At 40.4% G+C, this 8,011-nt stretch overlaps 1 protein-coding gene across 1 annotated transcript in view; it reads right to left on the reverse strand.

Annotated features, from left to right (window-relative positions):
- The window catches only part of CRYZ (crystallin zeta), a 33,182-nt gene extending 25,199 nt beyond the window's left edge, over positions 1-7,983 (reverse strand). Inside the window, exon 1 of the mRNA XM_049879585.1 lies at positions 7,880-7,983. The gene's annotated coding sequence lies outside the window, so the exon portion shown is untranslated. The remainder of the gene's footprint in view (positions 1-7,879) is intronic.
- Between the last annotated feature and the right edge of the window lie 28 nt (positions 7,984-8,011).

Here is an 8,011-nt window from a genome sequence, read left to right on the forward strand (position 1 = left end):
ATTCGTGAACCACCAACTGCTTAAACATCACAAAGACTTGCAGAAACTAGGACCTAAAATGAAAGAACTTAGATTTTATTGTATTGGAGCTCAGTACAGGGCTACTCAGAGCAGTGCCCATGCTGGTTATATCATTCCATGTACAGGGGGAGAATTAAAAGCATTTTGATAGTATTATTAATAGAAATTTCCTAATATCATCTATCAAAATTTTGTGTCATTTTAAAACTCTATTTAAAATCAATTTAATACAGTGCCCAGAACAAAGGACAAAGTAAATTTTTCAACAGTTTAAGGGCAGCCCTGGAGTAGAAAGGGACAGAAGCAGGCAGAGGGCATAAACTGAACTATACCATATAGTGCAGCTTGGCAGTCACTGTGGGTGAGAAACGTATGTCAGAGACAGGACTGGGAAAAGACAGCCTACTTTGTTGCCTACCTAGCAAACTGAGTACAGTCCTTCTATTTGGGTCTTCACCCAAGCTGGGAAGTTCTTAGATAAGAAAATGAAAAGATGAAACAGAAAAAGGAAAGGCTGCCCAGATCAGATTTTTCCACCCCTGGAAATAAGGACACAGATCTCCCCACACCCTCATTTTTTTTTTTTTTTTTTCATTCAGCAAGGTGTTATGGAAAGAGTGTGGGCTTTGGAATCTAGCTCTATTACTCACTGGCCATGTGGACTGGAGCAGGGTAGTCAACCTTTTTGAGCCTCAGTTTTCTCACCTGAAAACTGGGCTACCAATCATGATTACTATGCTAGCAACAAGCACTAAGCCCCCAAAATTTGGCAAATATTTGCTCCTATAAATAGTAAATACCATCGTTCCTTAGCTATCGATTTTATCCTTTCCAATTCCTTGTTTATAAAAATATACTGTATTCTATAATTCTATAATCACCTTCAATTTAATTCGACAATATTTACAGAACCTGGCTGTAAAAACCCTGGGGGCATAATGGTTAAGAACTATGGCTGCTAACCAAAAGGTCAGCAGTTCAAATCCACCAGGCGCTCCTTGGAAACTCTATGGGGCCATTCTACTCTGTCCTATAGGTTCGCTATGAGTCGGAATCAACTTGACAGCAACGAGTTTGGTTTGGTTTTCGTTGGTCGTAAAAACAAGCCCTTGCCCTCAGAGGTCGCAGTCTAGATAATCGTTTAAACACATTAAAGCCCAGTGCTGTGGAGTCAAAACACAATAGGTAATACCAAACACTGGTTATTATTCATTCAACATGCATTTTTAAACATCAACTGTACTCAAAGGCACAGTCGATGTTTAAAAACAAAACAAAACAAAAAAACAGTGGTTAAGAGGTATGGCTGCTACCCAAAATGTCAGCAGTTCAAATCCACCAGCCACTCTTAGGAAACCCTATGGTGCAGTTCTATTCTGTCCTATAGGGTCACAATGAGACAGAACCAACTAGATGGCAATGGGTTTGGTTTTTTGGTTTGGTACTCATGGCACTGGACTAAACCCACAGAACACAGAGAACAAAAAAAAGTGGCCTCCACCTCTGCCCTTAGCTTTTATTACTCATACTCTTTCTCTCACATATACGTATGCATACACACATCATGTAAAGTGCTTAGCTCTTTGTCCACTTTCAGTATCTGCCTAACCAACTGCCATCGAGTTAACTCATGGCGACTCTATGTGTTGCGGAGTAGAACTTCTCCATGGGGTTTTCAAAGCTGCGACCTTTTGGAAGCAGATCACCAGGCCTTTCTTTCAAGGCATTTCTGAGTGGGTTCAAACTGCCAACCTTTTGGTTAGTAGTAGACAGCGTAACTGCACTACCCTGGGATTCACAATATCTGCCCGTTGTTGTTAGACGCTGTAGAGTCAATTCCAATTCATGGAGATACCATAAGAGCTGAGTAGAACTGCTCCATGGGATTTTCAAGGCTGTGACCTTTCAGAAGCAGATCACTGTCTTTCAAGTTGCCCCTGGGTAGGTTCGAACCACCACCTTTCGGTAACAGTTGAGCACTTAACTCATTTGCACCACCCAGGGATCCAACACTTGCATCTATCTTTACACTGAAAGGCATCACTATAATTCTCAAAAAAGAAAAAAAAGTAGCAATAATAATAGCTGCTTTAGTTATCTAGTGCTGCTGTAACAGAAATACAAGTGGGGTGCCTTTAACAAAGAGAACTTTATTTTCTCACAGTCTAGTCTGAATTCAGGGCGTCAGCTCCAGGGGGAAGGCTTTCTCTGTTGGCTCTGGAGGAAGGTCTTTGTCCTCAATCTTCCCCTGGTTGAGGAACTTCTCCAGCGCAGGGACTCCAGGTCCAAAGGACCCGATCTGCTCCTGGTGCTGCTTTCTTGGTGGTATGAGGTCCCCAACTCTCTGCTAGCTTCTCTTTCCTTTTATCTCTTGAGAGATAAAATGTGGTTCAGGCCACACCCCAGGAAAACTCCCTTTAGGTTGGATCAGGGAAGTGACCGGGTAAAGGTAGTGTTACAATCCCACACTAACCCTTTTAACCACAAGAAGATTATGATTTATAACACATAGGAAAATTACAAAATGGAGGATAATCACACAATACTGGGAATCATGGCCTAACTAAGTTGATACACACATTTTTGGGGGGACATAATTCAACCCATGACAATAGCAAAATAGTCTGAAATAGGCTGAGTATTTTGTTATCTAACACAGATTTTTTTTTTTCTCCCTACATTCTTGCACCTGCTATGATGGATAAAAGGAATACAATGTAGATAGTCATTTAAATACAACATTAGGTAATACCAAACATCGGCCGTTATTCGTTCAACATGCATTTTTTAAATATCAACTGTTCTAAAGGCACAGTTGATGCTTAAAAAAAAAAAAAATCAACTGGGCCTTCAGTACAGTTGATATTTAAAAAATGCATGTTGAATGAATAACAACCAATGTTTGGTATTACCTAATGTTGTGTTTAAAAATTATCTAGACTGTGACCTCTCCGGGCAAGGACTTGTTTTTATGACCAGGTTCTGTAAATGTTGTCAAATGTTGGAAGACCCACCACCTCACCACTCTACCCTGGGGAGCCTATATGGAGACAGGGCACGGCATGCACAGCATTGTCTTCTACTTTCCTTATGTTGATTTATTGCCCACTGAGCCTTTCCCACCATGATTGATCAGGCTGTAATCTGTACTCATGGTCCTTGAACCCTCTCAACTAGTCACAAGACCACTACCTGCTTGATAATACAGATGCTATGTCAAAGGGAATTGTAAAAAGGATAATTTAACAGGATACCCACTATTAGCCATTATACTTCCTAAGCCCTTATAAAACCTAATTTCTTCTAAAAAACACTAGTCCTTCACCTCCATTGATATAATTATTTCCACAACAGGTAGAGAAGCAACAATTATTATAACCATCATTTTATTTTATGCAGAAGTAAAAATGAAACCACCATCCATTTTATGAGTGAGAAACAGCAAGAGGTTAAGTGACTTGCCAGGGTTACACAGAAACAAAACTAGAATCCAAGTCCAATACCTTAAATGTTGTCAGCTGACCTTTTTCCCTTAATGGACAAACCGTTTCTTCTTAGCTTTTGAAATGTTGGAATAAACAAAACCCAAACTCATTGCTTTTGAGCCGATTCCAGTTCATGGCAACGCTACTGGCAGAGTAGAACTGCTCCATAGGGTTTCCAAGGAGTGCTCAGTAAATTTGAACTGCTGACCATTCGGTTAAAAGCTGAACTCTCAACTGCTGAAATACTGGAAAACAAACCCGCTGCCGTCGAGTCGATTCTAACTCATAGCGACCCTATAGGACAGAGTAGAACTACACCGTAGGTTTCCAAGGAGCAGCTGGTGGATTCAAACTAACGACTTTTTGGTTAACAGCCGTAGCTCTTAACTGCTACACCACCAGGGTTTCCAAAATATTGGAATAGAGGATCCTTAATTAATGAGAAACTTAATTTCTTAGAAAGATATTTTATAATGATAATAGTGAGACAGACTCAGCTAGAAATATGAAATTAAACTAATCTGCAGGTAGGATCACAATTATTTTATGATAGAGGCATCTTAGTTCGATATTTCTCAAATGCCCATAAATCAGGGGATCCACTAAAGATACAAAGGACATGATGAGACCTAAGAACCCCTTACCTGTAAAATGAGAATAATACTTGGAAGTATAACTGCAGCAGGACATGTAAAGTGTTCATTCACACCATGCCGAGAATGTAGCAAGCACTCAGTGAAAGGGAGTTTTTATTAGGAAGTCTATTATTCAGAGTAATTTGTGTTAAGCAGGCCTGTCACATTGCTTGTTGTACTTCAAATGGGTTCTTCTATTCATCAAATATAAACTTTAAGAAAGTGACTTAGAGTGCCTTGGTTTAGTTTTTCTTTTAACTCTTCACCCCTGAAAGGTTGCCAACCATACTTTGTATATCTAGGAAATGTGAAATTTAAAATTCTTCCTCAAGCAGTGATCTTTTCCAGACTATGCCTGAAGCTATTTGGTTTAGATGAAAATTAGCAGTATAGAAAAAAAATGTTAGAAATAAGCAGGTCAATTCACAAAGCCAGAGCAAAGGCACATTATGAGACAAAAGCAGACATAAAATTAAGACTTTCTGGCCAAAAAAGAAAAAAAAAGCAAAACTCAAAACATGGAAGTAAATGGAATCGATCATTACAAAATGGACTATCGTTCATCAGAAATGACTCATGTAAGCATACTATTTATTAGTAACCCATTAACTGTTGTAGGGTAAAAGACATCATAAAGTTTAGTAAAAGCAAAAAGAAAGTTTTATTTGGCATATATTTAAAAAAACAAAAGTTGAGAAGCCAACAAGCATGCTGCCAGAGCTAATGTCTGACCAAGTCCAAGGAAATATTACAAAATAAGCAAGAATGGGAAAACGGACAAGCGTGCTGCTACAGACATGTCTGCCCAAGTCCAGAGAATATTACAGAAAAGGCAAGAAGGGGAAAACGGACAAGCACGCTATCACAGCCATGTCTGCCCAAGTCCAAGGAACTTTACTGAGTCATCAGTATATACTAAAACTACACAATAGGCAAAACCGTTGAAAGCTTCACCTTTTCACACATTGGCTAGAAACTGTGATCTTATAATTTGAATTGTCTCTCTCAACAATCACTGGTACAGGTTTCAGCAATGACAGGCAGGAGGGTCTTCACTGGTCCAATTTTTCTATTCACTAAATGCTAATAGAAAAAGATAAGAGTGGAAAGTTTTTTGTGTTCTGGCTTATGTGAAAAGGCTCCCTGAAAGATATTTTCCAAGATTATTCTATAGCGTTTATCTCAGGGCCCACTTGATGTGTCCTTGTGAATCCAACTCCAGCTGGGTCACATTCTCTATGCTCAAGGACAGGGAATAATGACTCTAATATTATTTCCTAAATCATTCCCTTCTTTTGATCAGGGATTGGAGGTAACACATTGATGGTCAATACCTAGACTTCGTGGAGCTCCTAGATGGTGACCATGGCAGATTCTTTAAACTCACGGTGCTGGTTGTCCACCAGATACCATCTGGTTCTTCACCAGGATCTTAAATAAGAGTGATGTTCTCATCAATCACATTGCCAAAGTGGACAGACTCAATGTACATCAACATTTTAGCTCGAGGCCTTCTTTTGCCTTTTAGATGTGTAAGACAATAGAGGATAAATTTTATTATGCCTAATACTATCAGGATGTAGACTAAGTATATTATTTACCGTAGTGATCTAGCCCATGTACTTATTCCTGATGGTAACCAACAAAATAAATCTGGTGTTTGTAAGGGTATTACAGTGTGTAACCAAGTAGCGTGCTATCCAGTTCTGTATATATCCTGCTCTTCTCCTGTGTTATTTACCTAAATGCAACAAGAGGTATTTACTACAGCATGGGCTACACATTTCTTGGACTATTAAAAAAAAGGTATCTCCAATCTCTGATCAAAAGGAGGGAGTGATTTAGAAAATAATATTGGAATTATTATTTTTTTGTCCTTGAGCATAGAGACTGTGACCCAGCTGGAGCTGGGATCACAAGGACTCACAAGGACACATCAACTAGGCCCTGAGATAAAGCCATTAGATGGGACAATCTTAGAAATTATCTTTTAGGGAAGAAAAATATTTTTTAGTGAACTTTTCACATAAAGCCAATCAAACAGAACACAAAAGACTTTCCACTCTTATCTTCTTCTACCAACATTTAGTAAACAGAAATTTGTTGGACCAATGAAGACCCTCTTGACTGCCGGTTACTGAAACCTGTATCAATGATTGTTAAGAAAGGCAATTCAAAATGTAAGACCATAGTTTCTAGCCAATCTGTAAAAAGGTGAAGCTTTCAATGATTCTAGTTATTATGATGATGTTAATATATACTGATGATTCTGTAGCCTTCCTCAGATTCAGGCAGACATTAGCTCTGGCAGCATGCTTTTCCACTTCCCACTTCTGTCTTTTTGAATATATTCTGAATAGAACTTTCTTTTTGCTTTATTAAACTTTGTGATTTTTTTTCCCCTACAACAGAGACAAAAGCAGAAGTAAAATTAATTAAGACTCTCTGGTCAAAAAAAAATAACAAAATTCAACACATGGAAGTAAATGGAATCAATCATTACAAAATGGGCTGTCGTTCATCAAAAATGACTCATGTAAGCATACTATTTATTAGTAACCCAGAAATATAGAAACAAACAAAAATTTTAAGCGGCCAAAGTGTCTCTTCCTGACTGTGTGACTTTGTCGGGTTGCTTTAAGCGTCTGGACCCTGGTAGCTATCCATTTCTGATAAAGGGAAGAGGGGGGTCTGAAAAGAAAATTTTAAATGCCCTGGTTCTTTGATGATAATTATGGGTGGTACAGGGCACAGCCAGTGTTGGAGGAGCAGAGTCCGTGAGATGTGCTATTAAACTTGCAAGTGCAAGCTCCAAACACTCCCAGAGCCTCACAGTGGCTTCAGGGGCGACCACACTGCCTTTTCTGCCAGCTGTGGGTAAGCAGTCCAAACTTCAGGCTTTGTTGTGGTTAGGTGCAGTCAGTGGATTCTGACTCATACTGATCCTATATGACAAAGTAGAAATGACCCATAGAAAGACGGAGCAGATCGCCAGGTCTTTTCTCCCAATGAGCCGCTGATGGGTTCATGTCAAACTGCCAACTTTCAGCTGAAGGCTTTACCACTGCACTACCAGGGCTCCTTTAGCCTTTGGGTGGCTTAATCACGAACACACCTTCCCTGGTCACTGAGAGGAGCATTCTCAAGGAACTATGTAAACATTCAACAGTGTGTTAACTGGGTATTTTGTAATTTTTTTTTCTCTTTGAAGATTTTTCTAGGTGGGGACCCGAGGAAGAAAAGTTCAATAAAACTGCACAATTCTCTCCAAAAATAAGACTGCAGCTCTGATCACAAAGTTGGAGGAAGGTGGGGCAGAAACAGCTCTGGGAAACTTGCAATGCAGGGACCTCAGGGAAATACTCTCCAACAGCTGGGCTGTGTGGGCAGGGGCTCAGGAAGACGCAGGAATCCCTAACCCCAGGGCACTGGCCGCAGGGAAAATCAAGTCGCTGGGTGAGGGGAGGTGCAAAAAGACACCTGGTGGTGGCCGAAACGCAGATCTTACTGGAAAAAGCCCAGAACTAGCAGGTAAAACTCCCCAGGTGATTTACGAATGTCAGGAACTCCTAGCCCTTAGAGGGCAAGAGCAGAACACACGAAAGGCCTTCGGCCACTGGTTCCTTATCTAATGGTTCTCGGGGAAGGCAGAAGGCAGTAATGGCTCGGTTCAATTTCAACGAGCTACGGGGAAATCAGCTGCCTGAACAACTAAGGGGACTTTTTTAGACCACTTACCCGACACTAGAACGAGGAATCAAAATCTTCGTAGCCTCCCCGGATTCCACAGTAAGAGAGTGCGAGCCCAACTGGGGACTACGTTCGCAAGCTCCGCCCACCGGCCCGCCTCTCCCCACCCCTGGAAAACGA

This window comes from Elephas maximus, chromosome 3, assembly GCF_024166365.1.
Source record: "Elephas maximus indicus isolate mEleMax1 chromosome 3, mEleMax1 primary haplotype, whole genome shotgun sequence".
Taxonomy (NCBI): Eukaryota; Metazoa; Chordata; class Mammalia; order Proboscidea; family Elephantidae; genus Elephas; species Elephas maximus.